The sequence below is a fragment of the Paralichthys olivaceus genome, chromosome 9 (genome assembly GCF_024713975.1).
Source record: "Paralichthys olivaceus isolate ysfri-2021 chromosome 9, ASM2471397v2, whole genome shotgun sequence".
Taxonomy (NCBI): Eukaryota; Metazoa; Chordata; class Actinopteri; order Pleuronectiformes; family Paralichthyidae; genus Paralichthys; species Paralichthys olivaceus.
This window is the reverse complement of record NC_091101.1, coordinates 12,326,487-12,343,169: the sequence shown is the minus strand read 5'-3', so window position 1 is coordinate 12,343,169 and position 16,683 is coordinate 12,326,487. Positions and strand designations below refer to the sequence as shown.

The 16,683-nt window shown below is 39.4% G+C and overlaps 1 protein-coding gene and 1 long non-coding RNA gene across 4 annotated transcripts in view; one reads left to right on the top strand and one right to left on the bottom strand.

Moving 5' to 3' along the window:
* LOC138411365 (uncharacterized) overlaps nucleotides 1-16,683 on the bottom strand; it is a 76,777-nt gene that overhangs the window by 16,007 nt on the left and 44,087 nt on the right. The window lies entirely within an intron of this gene.
* The window catches only part of frmpd3 (FERM and PDZ domain containing 3), a 75,989-nt gene that overhangs the window by 16,032 nt on the left and 43,274 nt on the right, over nucleotides 1-16,683 (top strand). The gene's annotated exons all lie outside the window — the stretch shown is intronic.

Here is a 16,683-nt window from a genome sequence, read left to right as displayed (position 1 = left end):
GAAATTGGTGCATTGGTGTGAGGACAGCTCTATGAATGGCCACCGCCCAAAAATACAGCACAGACTGTCCATCTGGTGATGATGATATTTGAATTTTAACAGACACATTTTATGTCTCTGTTCAGAGAAGGTCATAAAACAAGTGAACATGTGAAACAAGCGTGAAAGAATATATCAATTCATGGTCCAAAATGTGGGGCTGGATATCTTTTTAACTGCATAGTGTTGGCCGGTTTTGTTTCAAATCCACTGTATGCCATACAGTTGATGACTTCATATATCTTTTGTGGAAACATGTGTCTATTTTTTGCCAAATGTCTCACTGGGCAAAGGTGCAGCTCTCGGCTAAAGGCTGTAATCTCTCCCACACCTGGTCAGTGTGGCCGAGGCCAATAACTGTCTCGCTATCAGGCTCATCAGTCTGGCAGACAGCAAATCAGCTTGGGCCCCTGCAGGAGCCCTGGAGCTGAGCTGCATGTCGCATGCAGTCATTTATACCTAAAACCTTCCTGCAGGCTTTCCCCGCGGTCAGAGATTCACTTTGTGAACATAAGTACGTGGATGTAGACGATTGGGTATATTCTCAAAAATACTTTTTCCTTTTTTTTACTATGGTGCTATGCAAAAAGTTCAAAACGTCATTTTGATCATTTAGGATGCTGGGACAGATAACAAGCCCACTCTCCATTGAGAGGGAACGCTTTCAGCTTTTGTGAAAAAGTGAAGTAATTACTTTGAATGCTGCTCCTCTGGTAATCTTTGTCAGAGCATCAGGGAGAAACTGACACACATTCCTTGTGTTTCTCCTGTGCTGGATTCTGAACTGTATTTGTTATCAGTGTGTGTGTGTGTGTGTGTGCGTGTGCATGAGTTAAGTGGATTGCTTTCTGAGCCGGATGCTGGAGCCTGCTATGACAAAAGCTTACAGCCACACACAGACAGATGTTCCTCTTCAGATAGCGATCTCAGCACAGAACATGGCTGTGAGAACAAAGCTGTCTCCTGTGATTACGCTCCCTCTACAGCCTGTACCTGGGGACTACTTAATGCAGGATACAGTGGAGACCCAGCTGATTGGAGTCACATAGAGTTAAATGATTAATGCATTTATGACAGTTTCTATTTTTATATCTGCCACTGAGGCTGTTTGAAGTTTAGGGAGAGAAAAAAAAAAATCCAAGCAGAACGACCAGCTTATTTGCCTTGTTTTTTCAGCGATTTTCAAAGCCTGCTGAGATAAGAGAGAGAGAGAGAGAGAGTGTGTGTGTGTGTGTGTGTGTGTGTGTGTGTGTGTGTGTGTGTGTGTGTGTGTGTGTGTGTGTGTGTGTGTGTGTGTGTGTGTGTGTGTGTGTGGGGTCGGGAGGAGGGCAGCTGGCAGAGAGGAGGCTATTTTTGCAAAGTAGAAACTTCAGAGCAACGTTTAATCTCCTCCTTCCCTAAATCAGGTGATTACCAAAGGCAAGGACAAGGATGTGACTGAACCACACAGAAGACACAAGGCCCAGTTGTCCTAAAATGACACTTGAGTGACACTACAGTTTGAAAAGAGTGCACACAGTTTTCCCCATGCGCTCGCTGAGAGCTTCAGGGGTTCAGTGGGTGAGAGCTGCTTCCCTGATAACTAGAGGAAAAAAGAGGTGAGGGCCTCGACGTTCTCTCAGGCTGCTGTTGATGAGCTGGCTGCCACACAGTGATGTATGGAGGAGGCAGAGTTAATGTGATGAACTGCCCGAGGTCCTGGCAGAGGAGGCCGCAAGGCTTCACAGGGATGGAAGCTGAAGTATTTTGTGTGCCTTTGTGCCTTTATGTGTGTGTGTGTGATGTATGACATTAGGTTTTAGACAAAATGGTAAAAATGTCATCATGAGGAAAATACAATGGAGATGGAGATTCATTTTCAAGCCAATACTCAGATGTATTGATCCATCATGTCAGCGAGCGAAATAAATGGTGTGAGATGGAGTTTGTCTTTACTGGGAATTACTTTTTTTCTTGGGATTTCATTTAAAGAATCATTTGTATTCCAGAGCCAGACCTTTCACATGCTCTAGATGTATGAAATGATTACGAGCTTGCAGGAGGGCAGAGTTGGACATACGTCCCCGTCCATGTCCATTACAGTACAGTGCAAGTGTATATAATTCAGCAAAGATTCCCACATGCTGCATTTATCACCACTAAAGGAACAATTGGATTTCTAGCGAAGAAACATTTTTTGGTAAAACAAAAGCAATACTTGAACATTAAATCTAAAAATCTGAGCAGCTGTTAGACTTTTTAAAGGGCAGAGCAGGGGGAGATTATTTTTTAAAAGAACAATTGCCTATATTTTTTCACAGACATTTTTATACATTTATAAAGGGAAGCTGCCTTTTATACATAAATGTTATTTTCAAACCAGGTCTTGTAGAAGAGGTTTTGTCCAGTGGTGAATTAAAGCAACCAAGTGCTATTACTAAGGTTGAGGAATTTGTACTTTTTCGAGTATCTCCATTTTCTGCTCATTTATAATTATATTTTACTACATGTTAGTGCAGATTATCGTCTATTTTTCAACTATATTGATATACAATTATAATACAAGATACAAGCTACTTCTCAAATCAAGATTTTATATCAAAACTCATGACTTTGTGAAAGATGAAATCATTAGTATCCACCCCTTGTTTTATAAACCGTTAAAGGTTATCATTATTTCTCTCATACAATACACTGACAGAACGGTGCCCAGAGGTTCTTGCAATCATCAACCCATGTTTGTATTTTTCACATCTGAATTGCAGCGCAGTTTTCATGGTAGCAGGAAATGCACTGACGTCTACATCTTAGTCACCAGTGCTGTAAAGTCAAGTTTTTCAGAAAACGTACACAGATCTGACAGCCGGAGATTTGCAGTCACAAGAAAGGGCAACTCTGACGTATTCATGCAGAGTGGGGGCATAACCTGCTCTGCTGCCACGAATCAATGTTCATCACAACCTTCAACATTTCCAGAGCGGAGTACAATCCCACAAGGGCTAACATTATCTGACTGCTTTCCCACTCTGTGTGTGAGTTGTGTGCTGAAATTTGTGACTGTAGTGTCTTCTGTTCAAATGAGAGGTGAGCTTTACTGGTCCAATGCAGGTGCTTTTAATGATCTTGGTTTTTATGGGGCTACGTAGAGCACGATGTTTAAGATGCGTGACAGGAATGCTGAGGAGGCAAAAGGATATGGTGCACAGCGCCACCCCAACACCACCTCCTTACCTAATCACAGCCCTCGTGAGTTCTTCCCAGCAAATTTATGGCTCCTGCAGAATGCGGGCTGAGCTGCTTTGCATATTACCCATCAGCCCCTGGAGACAGCGCTATAGATCATAGATTTGCTCAATGGCTTGTAACTGGATGAACTACACAGGTGAAAACAAGAGAAGCCAGAGCAGATCCAGGCTCTAGTTTAAAGTCTCTCTAACTGAGTGAATATGGAGATGAGACTGTTTTCAATTCTACAGGGACTTTATTAAATCAGTGTGAACATAACAAGGAAATGTAAATAGATTTCAAAATCAGCGCAGATGATCAAGGTCTAAAATGTGGGTTACGTATTACACAGCCTGAGCAGAATAATATTTTGTTCATGTTGTTAATACAAGTGTTCCTCCTTAGTATCAGCCTGACTTGTTTTTCCCCCTGATTAAACTTTTATCCATTTTTCCTGCTAAATATTTCCTTTTGTCATATACACTCTGTGTTTAATCATCTGATGAGGCAGCCATTAAACCCAATCACAGCTTCTGCTGAACTGTTACATTCGCTTGACTCTTCACCTTTACGCCGCCACACAAATACAGTAGCCACAAGGATCAGACATCATCCTGTGTCCTGTCAGTTATCTCCAATGGTTTAGGCTCTCTCAGCCCATAATGCTACATTTTAAATAGAACGCAGCACCATTTGAGTCATCAAGTCCTCTCAGTGCGTCAGCAGATGAAGATCTCTTCAGAGTTACTCAGTTAGTCACTGAATTGGGAACAATTTCCTGAAATGGAAAAACAAAGGCCTCTCATTTTCATTATAGTGTTGTAAGAGTTCTTGTATCATACCTCGTTTACATAACTCTCTATACTCTGTGTACTGTTTTACTTGTGTAAATACAGATGAACATGACTTGTTGCAGCAGGTTACACTCCAGAGCCAAAAGCTGAAATAACATCGCTCCTTGTTTGACAACATCGAATCGATTCAAGCAGAGTTTCTTTCTCTCTGTGGGTTTTTCAGCGATCTTGGCATTTGAGGTCCTAAGAGTCCTCCCACAGTGTCTCCGTGACCCTCTCTGTGTAATAGCTTTCACTGGATGACAAGCAGACGAGATGGCCTCCAGCTCTTCAACCTGTTATGATGCAATGCTTTTACCACTTTCCCTTGAGATTGGACTTTTAAAGGGTTCAGTGCAGGGTCTCTGAAGTACAAAGTTGTAGGTTATGTTACGGAGTCGTAATTGGCTACTCAAGACAACACGGTAGTGCTGTACAGTATGTCAGTGGACACTTGTTCTCTGTGTGCTGTAGGCCTAAGGTTTTTTAGATTTCAAGTACATGATTTATAAATATATGAGAGTGCAGGTAAGGTAGATGGATAGTTTCATATCGGTTGAATAACCATCAAATGGAGGTTTTCTGTTATGCATCAGTTCAGAAGGAGACTGGACAAGATAAAGATGATGAGCTTTTCTAACAGCCAGTATATTGTGGATGCAAAACTCATCAAATGTTGAATATGCAGTGTCTCCCAGGCTATGATTTGCATAGACATGGCTGATAACAGACAAGAACCCAAATGCAGACTACACACAAGAACAGTTCCAATAGACAGTTTTTAGTCTGCAAAAATCCAGAGGCTTTGCCATACAGTACTACAGTACTGGCGAGATGAGCAACAGGAAGTGAAGTACTCTAAAATGAGAGACAATGATCATAATAAAACAGAAAATAACAAACTCAAAGGGTAAATAAACGAGACACAAATCCAAAGACCAAATGGAGGGAAAACAACAAGTCCAAAAACACAACAGTGAGACCAACCAAAGATCCACAAAGATGAATCAAGGAGTCCAAGTCTTCTCAAAGTTTCACAAACTAAAGCATGATCATGAGATTGTTTCAGGACAACAAGGCCTCAAAATAAAAATAAAAACTGACCTCTACAATGACATATATATGAATTTTCTGATTAAACAACCTTAACAACAGAGTGACAATCGTTTCTCTGACTCAGGATCAGGAATAACTTACAACTGAAAGAATTACAATGAAGTGGCAATGCTCTGGTTTAAGTTTGGTAAGTTTAGGCAAATATTAGGATTACTTTTGATGAAAGATCTTGGGATAACTTATGGAGAAGGAAATAATGTGATTTGGGTACAAATGACTATCTGGTTATTTTTAGAGAAGCAAGCTTCAAATGATCTCTCCAGAGTTGAAAACCATCAGCCGGCGGTTGGTTCTGTCTTCTGTAGAACTGCACAGAGGATGTAAGTGGGGATGGTGTGCTTGGCTGCTGACGTACAGTCCTCATGCTGCCGGTCACAGGGTACATTCATGTTCCAGAGCTGAGATGAGTGGGTGGTTAAAGACACAATGCATTTAGTTAACAGTGAATTGAATTAGAAGGATAGAAAACATTTACAGTTATGACTGGATTAAATATTTCACAGAGCGTGCCTCTGGACAATATTCTCCTTCTTCTATATTTAACTGTTGGAGTGTTTGGTCTGTATGAAACAGCATCACAGATTAATGTAACACATCTCTGGCAGCTGGACAAAAGCTGCTTTTAAGACCAAAACAAACCTCTATAGTTTTAAAAATCAATAAAAGCAATAACTGCACAGTTGTTCTTAATGGGAACATGATTGATAATGCACTTTTCCAAAGAAGAAAAACTATTTGATGATGTAATGGCTTTCCTAAGTACACAATGTTTTTGGAACGGCATTCTAAAAAGTGGCTGTATTCCCTTGAAGTGTAATTTTTGTACTGTATGTGTTTTTGATTTGAAGCCATTATAAGCTTAGAGGTTCCTTTAGCCAAGTATTTGCCCTGATGAAGGTTAAAGAACAAAAAGTTTGGCTTCTTTATCAGGTAAATATTTGGACCTTGGTGTGCAGAGTCTTTCTAAAGATTTAAAGGGAATTTAGTTTGCCACCTTAACAAAAGTGGCGGATTCACAAGAGACAGATTAAGCAAAGAACTGACTTTTAGTCCTCTGCTAAAGCTCCAGAGAAACAGACACATACAAAGTCTCCAATGCAAGTGGATAGGGTTTTTCACTTTTTCTAAACCCCACACCTCCAGTTCATAATACAGACTGTCTGTCTGAAGCCCAGTATGAGAAATCCTCAGTTGCAGTTACTGACAAGTAGGATTGAGTCCTGTGTGTGATGGTGCTCTCAATGTCATACAATAGCAACTGTACAGCTGAATGATAAGAGAAATATGTTTTGAGGTTATGTTTTGATGTATGTGTGTGTCCATTGGTAGCAGGAATATGGATTACTGGATGAATTACCATAAAACCTGGTGGAAGGAGAAAGTTTGTTGTAATTACTCTACAGTGTTTCAAACACATTCGCCTACAAGTTGCTGTCATGTGCAAGAGACTGTTGGTGACCGATACACAGACTAAAGAGTGAAAGACAAATTCTTGCGTAAGAGAGAGAACAGCATTTCATGCAACTTGCGGGTACACACACAACTGCAGCTGAAACTATAAGGTCTGAGGGTTTGCATGGATGGTAACAACTTTATGGGCGATAGTGTGAGCATGTGAGCAACACACTGTACTGCACACAGCTATACAATGCAGGAATGGGGCAAAATACCAAGTATGAAATCTCTTATGTTATTATGAGAGGTGTTAAAAACATTTTTTGTTCATTATGAAACTGTGGCAGGACAAATTAGAATATGGCAGGCGGCCACATTTTAAATAATTAATGAGAAACAATGCAGTGACATGATGAGACAAAGCACCTACTTCCGCAAAGGCTAATGCCCAGAGCACCTTTTAATTAGTGATACTTTAGTTCACAGGGGTAGGAAGAAAAATGCCCACATTCTACTTGTGTCCTTTGTATGTTAAAAAAATATGTAGTAATTATATGTTTGGCACAACATTTATTGGGATACGATTTTGGGTGATGGAGTGTGCATGTGTGTACTCTATGCAGTGGTGGAAGTATTCAGATCCTGTACTTAACAAGCAAATACAGAAATGTTCTCATAAAGTGCAATTACTGTACTGGGTGGGTGAAGTGTTTGAGTCCACAAAACACTTCACCATGAGTTTCATGGGTGAAGAGTGTCACAGCCAAGGTGACCTTTTCTTCAGACGTAATAAAAGAACAGAAATAAAACACAACGTGCCTCCATACTGCTCGTGTGGTGTCATCCAAGTATCTGCAGGCCACAACATTCATATTCGACTCGAAACGAGGTCATTTACACCAAGTGTGTAGCCTAAAAGTCCACTACCGGAAGTAGCGAAGCCACACACTCTCACCCTGTGCACGCTTGGGTGAGAGTGCGTGGTGTTCCAGGCTAAAGACACGGTGTAAATGACGCCATTTGGGGTCAAATATGAATGACGGGGCTTGTGGACACTTGGAGGCATGTTATGTTTGTCACAATTGATTTCAATTGTATTGGATCCCTAAAACTTCAGAAGTGTTTAGTGGACTTAAACTAAATATCTTATATATCTACTTCACCCACCCCTCCATCGTACAGAAGTTGAGGAAATTGATTATCTATGATTTTTAATTATAAAGATAATGTTGGCACACTGGTAATTCATTTTGAATTTAAATGAAAGGACTTTAAAATGGATGAAGACTGCAGCCCTTTTTACTGGAAGTGGATGTAGGATCTTGTATTTCTATTACAGATCTACAGTTTGAATATCAAAAGCTAAGTTCATTTCAGCAGACTGAGCCTTTAATTACTTAGAATCAAAACAATATGCTGCTGATCGGGCCGGGCAGATTTTTAATTTATCATTTGCTTTTCTATATCTCTTTATTTGGGTCCCCATTCTTTGAGAGCATATTACAACGATGTGTTAATTTGATTCTCGGTTCACCTGTGAAACGAACCATGACTTCGCAAAAATTGAAAGCTTGGTACCAAAAAATAATTACACAACATTATTATAAAGTTAGGTGCGCTGTTGGGGCAGCCCGAACTAAAAATTATCTTGGTAATTTGGATAATGCCAAAGACAAGCAAGTATCAGGTGTCCCAAGACTGCAGCCAATTTTACCTTATCACCGAGATGTGCAGGGAATTAGAAACTGGTAATCATCCAACAAACCCCAACAGCACAGACGCTCTCACAGACAAGACTACATCATTATTCTGAGAAAAAGAGTACATTAATTAGTTGCCCACCTTCCTATTCACTGTTCTCCTTTAGGCACATTTTGCCTCTGTGTTCATTAGGTAATCATGTATGATTGTCCTGGGGTGTAAACATCAAGCTGCAAAGTAAATCATCATAATGAGCTTAGTAAGGTCTGTTCAACTGGCCCTCAGGGGGGAAATATCAGTAGCTTCTGGAAGACAGAGGCAGAGGAAGAACCAAGTCATTGTTTTTTACAATTAAGTCTCAAGGGTTTGCACTCACGACTTGAGCCCTAAACTTTGAGTTTAAAGTTCTAAACATGTCATATCCCCTCAATGATATTTAACAACAGATTAATAGCACATTAAATCTCCAAAAATGTCTACTTACTTTATAGAACTTGTCTGCTGCTGTTGGCTGCTTTTCCTTTTAATTATGTCCATAGACATTTAAATGTTAATATATTTTTAATCATATTGAGGTTTAAAATGTTCATTGCACCAAAGAAGCATGAAGGTGTCACTTTCAGCTCTGGGTAATCGTGATGGATCATTTGATTTGACATAAACTGTCATAAATCGTACAAAAATAAAATGAGCAAGTAACTTTAGATGCCTTTTAAACATAGCAGTCTGCAACTGGGTTCAATTTAATGATAGGCTGCCTTATGGTGCTGTTTATATACAAAATGAAGAAGTTGAACTGTCATTGCCTCTTGGGTAATGACTCAGTCTTATTAAAGGAGAATGAAAAGTTGTAATTAGTTTTGCCAGTCGGTGTAACAAGCTTATTATCACCTGATGAAGTATCCTGACACTTTTAGCAAACACATCCCTATTTTAACATCCAGCATATACACATCTACTGATCCTTCACTGTGTTTACCACCTAGTTCTTTCTGCTCCTTGAAATGAAGTTGATGAGAGCTGTGGGAATGAAACAAAACAATACACTTCAAGCAGCATAAAACTAAAACAAGCTTTGGGTTCTCTGATGCTTTGTAAAGCTGAGAGGATCCTGCAGAGTTTCATCACTTTGACCACCAGCTTTTACATAATCTTTCACTCGGGCACCATCAGCTCAATGCCTGTATTGACGGCAAGCGAAAGGACCCAGTTTTTTCGCCTTTGCAAACATGTAATTCTGGCAACAGATTCTAACACGACAAATCTGCATGGAGTTTGTAAATATATCTTCCTGCTTTTAACGTCTGTCTTGAGAGATCCGATCACAAGTGGACAGCATTAAGTTTGTCTGTTCACAGCTGCTGTTAAAATGTGTCCCGACTGTGTCTCTTGTGACCACTGGTGATCAGATCTCACTTCGTCTATGTCCAAATAATCACGAATGTCATTTGTGTTCCCTGAAACCAAATAATGTTGTTTTTGATAACATGTTATGTTTGCATATGTGTCTGTGTGTGTCAGTGCGAGCCAGAGAGAGCGAGAGACACTGAGGGAGTAGAGTCAAGAGGGACTGTATGTATGTATGAATCAATATAAAATAAAATATTTAACTGCCACTTCCTAGGTTAATTATTTATGAAGACATAAATCGCTGTAAAAATAGGCCCAAAAATCAAGTGACGACTCAGCCAATCACTGATAGAGGATATATTCATCCAATCGCCCAACCTTATTGTGCAGATGAACAAAGGCCAGAAATTCTCAGCTCTTTGGTACTTCTACTTCAATTTTCTGTTACTGATATGAAAAGACTTTACAACAAAAGCACTCTGCAAATATTTTAATGACTTGCAGTAAAAAATATGAATGACATATTCAGGAGGTCTCTGTATGTGCAGAATGAAATAACTGTGCTTTATTTTGTAAGATGCAGTTACTTTCCTGTCACGTTGAAATAACTAATTAAATTTCAGTGATATGAGCTGCTTTATGTCCTCTTCATTACTACTCCATTATTTTACATAAACTGCTGCTCAACAGAAAGCAAATCTAGATACAACATTCACTCGCTTGGTCTTCAAGTGATTTGCACGGTCCCTTGCGGTGCATGCAGACCTGTCAACCTCTCATTCCTACAGGGAGTAAAGGAACAGGCTGCAGAGAACAACGACCCCTGAGGACTAACCATCTTAATTAGCGAATATGTCTTTATCCAAAGGAAAGCATGCCTCAGCAGAGACCAGAGAGGGAAAAGGCCAACCCGCTGCTTTCCATTTAAAGCTTAACCCGGTTAGGAGCCAGTGTGAACATCTGACAGAGAGGTGATCAAAGGCAGAACACACAAATCAATGTGTACGCAGATAGCACAAACTTACGGGCTGCCGTTAAATTGGAAGCATTTACGCTCGACAAACAGCTGGACCACTGAGATGTCACTAAGCCAGGACACTTCAGCAGCTTTATTATGGAAATCCAAATTCAAATAGCTTCCACTTTTTTCTGGTTTCACACGCAATCCAACGGTTCCATCGACCACTGCCATGTGTTATCTCACAGATAGCGAAAGCACCTGCTCTTATAACTGCAGAGCCTTTGAAGGCAGTAGGATGCATATTGGCAATACAGGAACCTGGGCCATTACAGTCTTCCTGCCTGACAGTCTGCTTCATTATGGGCTTTTAGCTGACACCTTACCTCAGCCTTCCCCATTGAGTCACCACCGCTAATGCAGAAAATGAAATGGCTGAGAGGTTTGTTCAATAAATGTGAATTGTTTAAGCATAATTTTCTTCTTTAATAGTCCTTTTAAGGCTTCCATTAGTGAGCAGATGCAGTGAGTGACAGTTGAAGAAAGAACATCGGAGGATGCAGGGGAGGAGGAATAGGTAATATGCTTAGTTCTAAAGGGAACCTGGAGGCCTGGTGGTTTTAAAAACTTTCAAATATAAGACAATTACAAGAAGAAAAGTAGGTTTTCTTTCGAGCTTAATTCTGCAAGAAAAGGAAATCAATAATGGAGATTAGAGGTTTGCATTTTTAGTGATATATATATATATATATATATATATATATATATATCACTAAAAACCACATATATATATATTTGGCATTTGGTGTCAGGAAAATGTAGATGGTTAAAGCCTTAATGAGGAAAAGACTTGAAATGAAGATAGTAAAGGGGCTAATTTTTCTAATCAAATTGCTCCATAATGGTAAAAATGCTTCCTTCTATTGTAATAGTCCATCCTTGACATACTCACCACTTTTCTCTCTAATAGAGAGTAATAGTGACCGCCCACTTTTAGAATATCATACAGACTTTGTAATATTCATAAAAGATAATTTCACAATCTCGAAGCTTGTGTTAAGTCTACTTGGATGGTTACAATATATTTGATGTTAATGTAAAGTTCTATTCACAAAATGAATTTTTACTTCTGGAACCAAACTGTTGAGCTCTATAAGTAAAGACAGTCGCTGTCCGTGGTGCTGATATCTCTTCAGGACCCAGTTTACAAAATGAGAAATATTACGCTGCTGATTAAAACCTGGAGCTTCTCTCTATCATCGGTTTGGATGTGATAATGTGCAATTTCTGTGTCTACTGTGTTTGACTTATGATGCCCCAGGACTACAGATTATGATCAGTCCACCTCACACCTCCATCAGCATAGTCATTTCTTTATGTTTGCTTTATTGGTTTAGAATCATGGTTCACGTTCATGGGCTAATTAGCCGCAACTACAGATCTCATGATGTTACCATAGCAACACAGCAGATGCCAGCCCTGTGGTTGTGTAGCGTCTATATACGGATGGCGTTTAGAATATGTGACATATTTAAGTGGTCATATTATGCTTTTAGGGTTTTTCCATGTCAATCGTGCATCATATATGTGACATCGAGTAACGAGCCATTTTTACTGTAGCAACAGCAGTATACAGTTGATCAGGAAGCTCTCGGTAAGGGCTCTGACATTTCTGGCACATACTCTGACTTGAAGACCCATAATAAAGGTGTGGGCCAGCTGACCAATCACAGCAGATCATAATTTTTGGGATGTGGATGAAGAGCTAAAACGGATCACGTCCGTGGATGAAAGGAGGAGCAGCAAATATTTTATAAGACAGTTATTGTATATTTTGAACATTATAGCATGTAAACTATTCTGTAGTAGAGGCCAACAGAAAATTATTGGTACTTTATATGACAAAGCCGCAAATAATATATGAATGACCTCAGTGGAAAGATGTGAAGGACAAGATGGCAGAGAAGAAAAGGTGCAGACAGACACTGTTTGCACAGGACAAACAAGAAGCTCTGCAGTATGTGTCCAGGGAGCGGGCAGGAGCTGTGAGAGAGGTGAATGCAGAGAGTTCTCTGCAAGAGAATAGTCTGAATGTGATGGGCAAAGGTGGACAAAGGGTCAGGCTCTGTTTACTGAATTAAAAAAGTTAGATAATGCATGGAAGAAAGACCAAAAGGGAAATGTGGAGCCAGGGACAGATGTGAGGAAAAAAATCTAAAGAGAGGAATGAGCATTACCCACATATATGCAAATTATACAGACAATGGTGTCTGATTCTTTGTTTATGAGGGAAAGTCTATCGATACAATTGTTATTCGATTCTGAATGTGTGACTATAACCTCCAGAAAATACAATTTCTTAAACTTTTTTCTCGCAACTCTAAATGACACCAATGCTAACCATGATGCAACTGGAGCGGCTGTCTGTCTCACAACAGAAAATTCATAATGATGTGGAAAATAAAATAAATATAAATGTGCATGCCAGTGGTAGAGAAACAAAAAATATGTCATATTTTCTGTGTGATGCAATGATGCTTCACCCATGTCAATCAGAAATAAAGAATTGAGCAGTGTACACTGAGTTCCATATTTCCGATGTGTTATACGTGTCAAAAATTCTGACTTTCACTTCATGCAGTCTGGATTTAATGACTTGGTATATGATGGCACACACAAAACAATAAATGAAAATTCAACCTTTCTTACTTTTTCCATACTTTAAAGCTGGTGAGAATTAGCAGTCAATATTTGTATAATGATGTAAAAGGGGTCACTTGTAGTGATGAGTCTACAAAACATTATCACCTGAATCTGTAGCTTCACTGAAACGTTATAGAGCTCTCGCACTTTGAGTTTCAAGGCTTTGTTCACTACCGTTTTTGTTCACACTCACTGATTTTGTAGCACAGTTTTCAGCCACACCATTCTCGTCTCTTTAAATGCAATTTTAACTAGTGATCATTTTTCTCAGCCTCACTCTATCCACCATTCTCTGCTTGAGTCAGAACTCTGGATGAATGAGATTCAAGGCTTGAATGGCACAATGAATTGAAATGCTCACAGAAGTGGTTGTGAGAATTGTTACCCGCCCTCCGACTCCATCTTTCCACCCTTTTGTCCAGCTCTGTGTTGCGTGAATGCTCTTTTGACTCCTGCAGCCAAAAAAAGCCACAGTTTGTCTGCAGACAAACAGATCTGCAGCGGTTAGAGAGACTCAAATGTTGCTAGGGCACAAGCAGCCAGGTTCTGATATGTGTGAGCTTATGAAACATTTACCCTCAGTACTATTCTAGAAACCACCATTGGGCCTTGTTGGTGCTAATTAATATCTTCCCACTTTTAATGTCACATCAGATTCTTGTCTTGGAGTCTATATCCGTAGTTTAAAAAAACCCTCCTGGGTCAGTTGTAAGAAGCAGTGGGGGAGCGTTATGTATGAGTTCTCCAGGTTCCAGTGAAACTCTTTCTGACTACTGCAAATCAAAGCTGTAGGCAGCCTCTCTTTGAAAGATATCATCTGTACAGATAGGAAATGAATGTGGATGTAATTGAGCCCATTAACGAAGGAACACTGTGCTCAGGGTATTTCACACTGCCTGTCTTTAGAAAAGTGTGATGAAATATTAAATTGCATCATGTTTCACTGGTTGGAAGGTCAGTAGTTACTTCAGTAGCATGAGACCTGTACTTTAAATCAGGATGAGTGCGCTTATATGACCAAAACAAGATATAACGATGAAGATATCGTAGAGAGGGATTCCTCAAGCAGGCAATGTATGCTGAGACGAGGTAAATAACAATTAACATTCAGCAAAGACAGTATAATCCAAACATACACTCACATATTAACACTTCAAGTATATGGACCTTGACACAGTATTAAATGTCAGACACCCATCATCGTGTTCATAATTGCACTCAGGAATTTACAACCAGCGCAGGGACATAAAGTTTCAGTCACTCTGTCACCTTAGACATTAAAGGTATAGTTTACAGAAATATTAAAATTCACACATTATCAACTCTCTATGCCGTTGGAGGGGTGGGTGAAGTGTTTAAGTCTACCAAAGATTTAAAGAAGTTTGAGGGGTAAATTTTGTTTGTCCAATACAATTGAAGTAAGTAGCGACTTTTACTTCAGACGTAATAAGACAACAGAGTAAAATATAACATGCCTCCATTCTGCTCGTGTTGCTCCTGGACTTAAGCAAATGTGTCAAGTTGGTCCAGAACATCCCTGATTTCTTAGTTATTGACAACCAGGAAACTGAGGTCATGGGGATTGAGGTACATAAATGAGTTGACTGGGTGTATACAGCAAAAATTGGTTGTTTAGGTACAGTAGAGGAGGTTGAGGAGAACAGCTTTATTACATTAAAAATCTTCACCAGTATGTGGAAGGAGTGAGAGCAATAGGAGACTTGTTATCATGCTTATACTGTTCTTATGTCCTTTGGGCCAGTTTAAAACACATCCAAGCTAACACCCCGCTGGGTCCAATTGAGGAGTTGATAGTTAATTTAAAATTATTACTGAATACATTTGCTTAATAAACTTAAATAAAGGATTTATCTCATATTTCTGTAATAGCTTGTATAGTTATAAAGGACATAATATTGAAATGCTTGTTAAACTTGGAGGGGGGAACCTTCAGATTGTCTTCCCCACTCTCTCTCTCCATTGCATGCTTACGTTCTATCAATAAAGGCAAAATGCTCACAAAATGTATTCCACGTACCAGCTCTGCTTCTCAGAATTAAATTTAAAGAAACACAGAATACAGAATATTCCACTGGCACCACATGGACACCTCATGTCATAAACACATTAGATCCTGTTGGATCATCATTATGTCGTAAATGCTGTTGACAGCTGAGACTAACAGTATACATCAGAGTTATCCAATAGGTTACGGTTGTGCATACCTAAAGAGATTAGTATTTTGTAGGCAAGTGTCCATTAGAGCTGCCACATAAAAACAGAATTATGGACATACGAAATTCTAGCTTCTGAAAGACTACATACCCAGACATCTAAGCAAGATGGCTCCAGGTGGATTTACCTGTACAAAGCAATAGGGCAATAGTCAGGATAAATGTATATATATATATATTGATTGACCTTGTCCGGTTGACTTGATTAACCTCTTTGTTTCACCTTCCACTTATATTTTAGTTTCTTTTGAGCTTCTTGGCGAATTCTCTTGTTGTGGGGAAAAAAAAGGATTATTTTATTTTAGGATCATCCAATCTTTGACCTATGTGCTCTTGCACTATTGTGATGCAACATAATGAACACAAAAGATCTTAAGGTGGACAGGTAATCAGTGCCGTAGCAAATGGTAAACAATACGATTATACACAGCTGTCCTGACACTAATCTGTAAAAGTTTTGAGAAAATTTCAGCGGTCGAGCACACAGTTAATGGTTTTTCATGTCCTGCACTAATGCAGAGGAGTGTTTGAAAAAAGATTACTTTGAAACTCTGAAAGTAGACACGCAGCCTGATCAACGCAGCATGTGAGCTTCATCCAAGTGAGCACACTTGTTAGACAGCGTGTCTGTGATCTCCGCTGTAATTAGAGCAAACATAAAGGCAGTGGCAGAGAAGAGAGAAGCGTATACTACAGAAGCAACTAGACAGCTGAGCATGCACAGATATGATTTGTTTAAAATGCAAATCAAAAAATGTAACGTTTATTCAAACCCCATTTACACTCTAGTTTTATCATCTGCACACACGGCCTTTCAAGTATTTAGTTTTTGTTTTAGTCAAATTTAAATGTGAATGTAAAACTGGTTGGTATTCAATAGGTGCCAACGTGATCATAAGCTGCACAATTTGAATTTAAGAAAAAGGTAACGTGTGATCTTGTTATACGTTTCTACTTCTACCCTGTCCGCAGTCCTCTGGGGTGCTGTTGTATTACAGTAACAATTTGAACCATGTTCAGCTCTGCAGTACATGGATGAATACATTGAATTTCTGTGTTGTTGCTGTTGCTTTGGGTCTTTAAACTGCCAATCTCCATGTTTCATTTCAAGTCTACAGAATCAGAGAGCAGTACGCACCTGTCGTTCTCA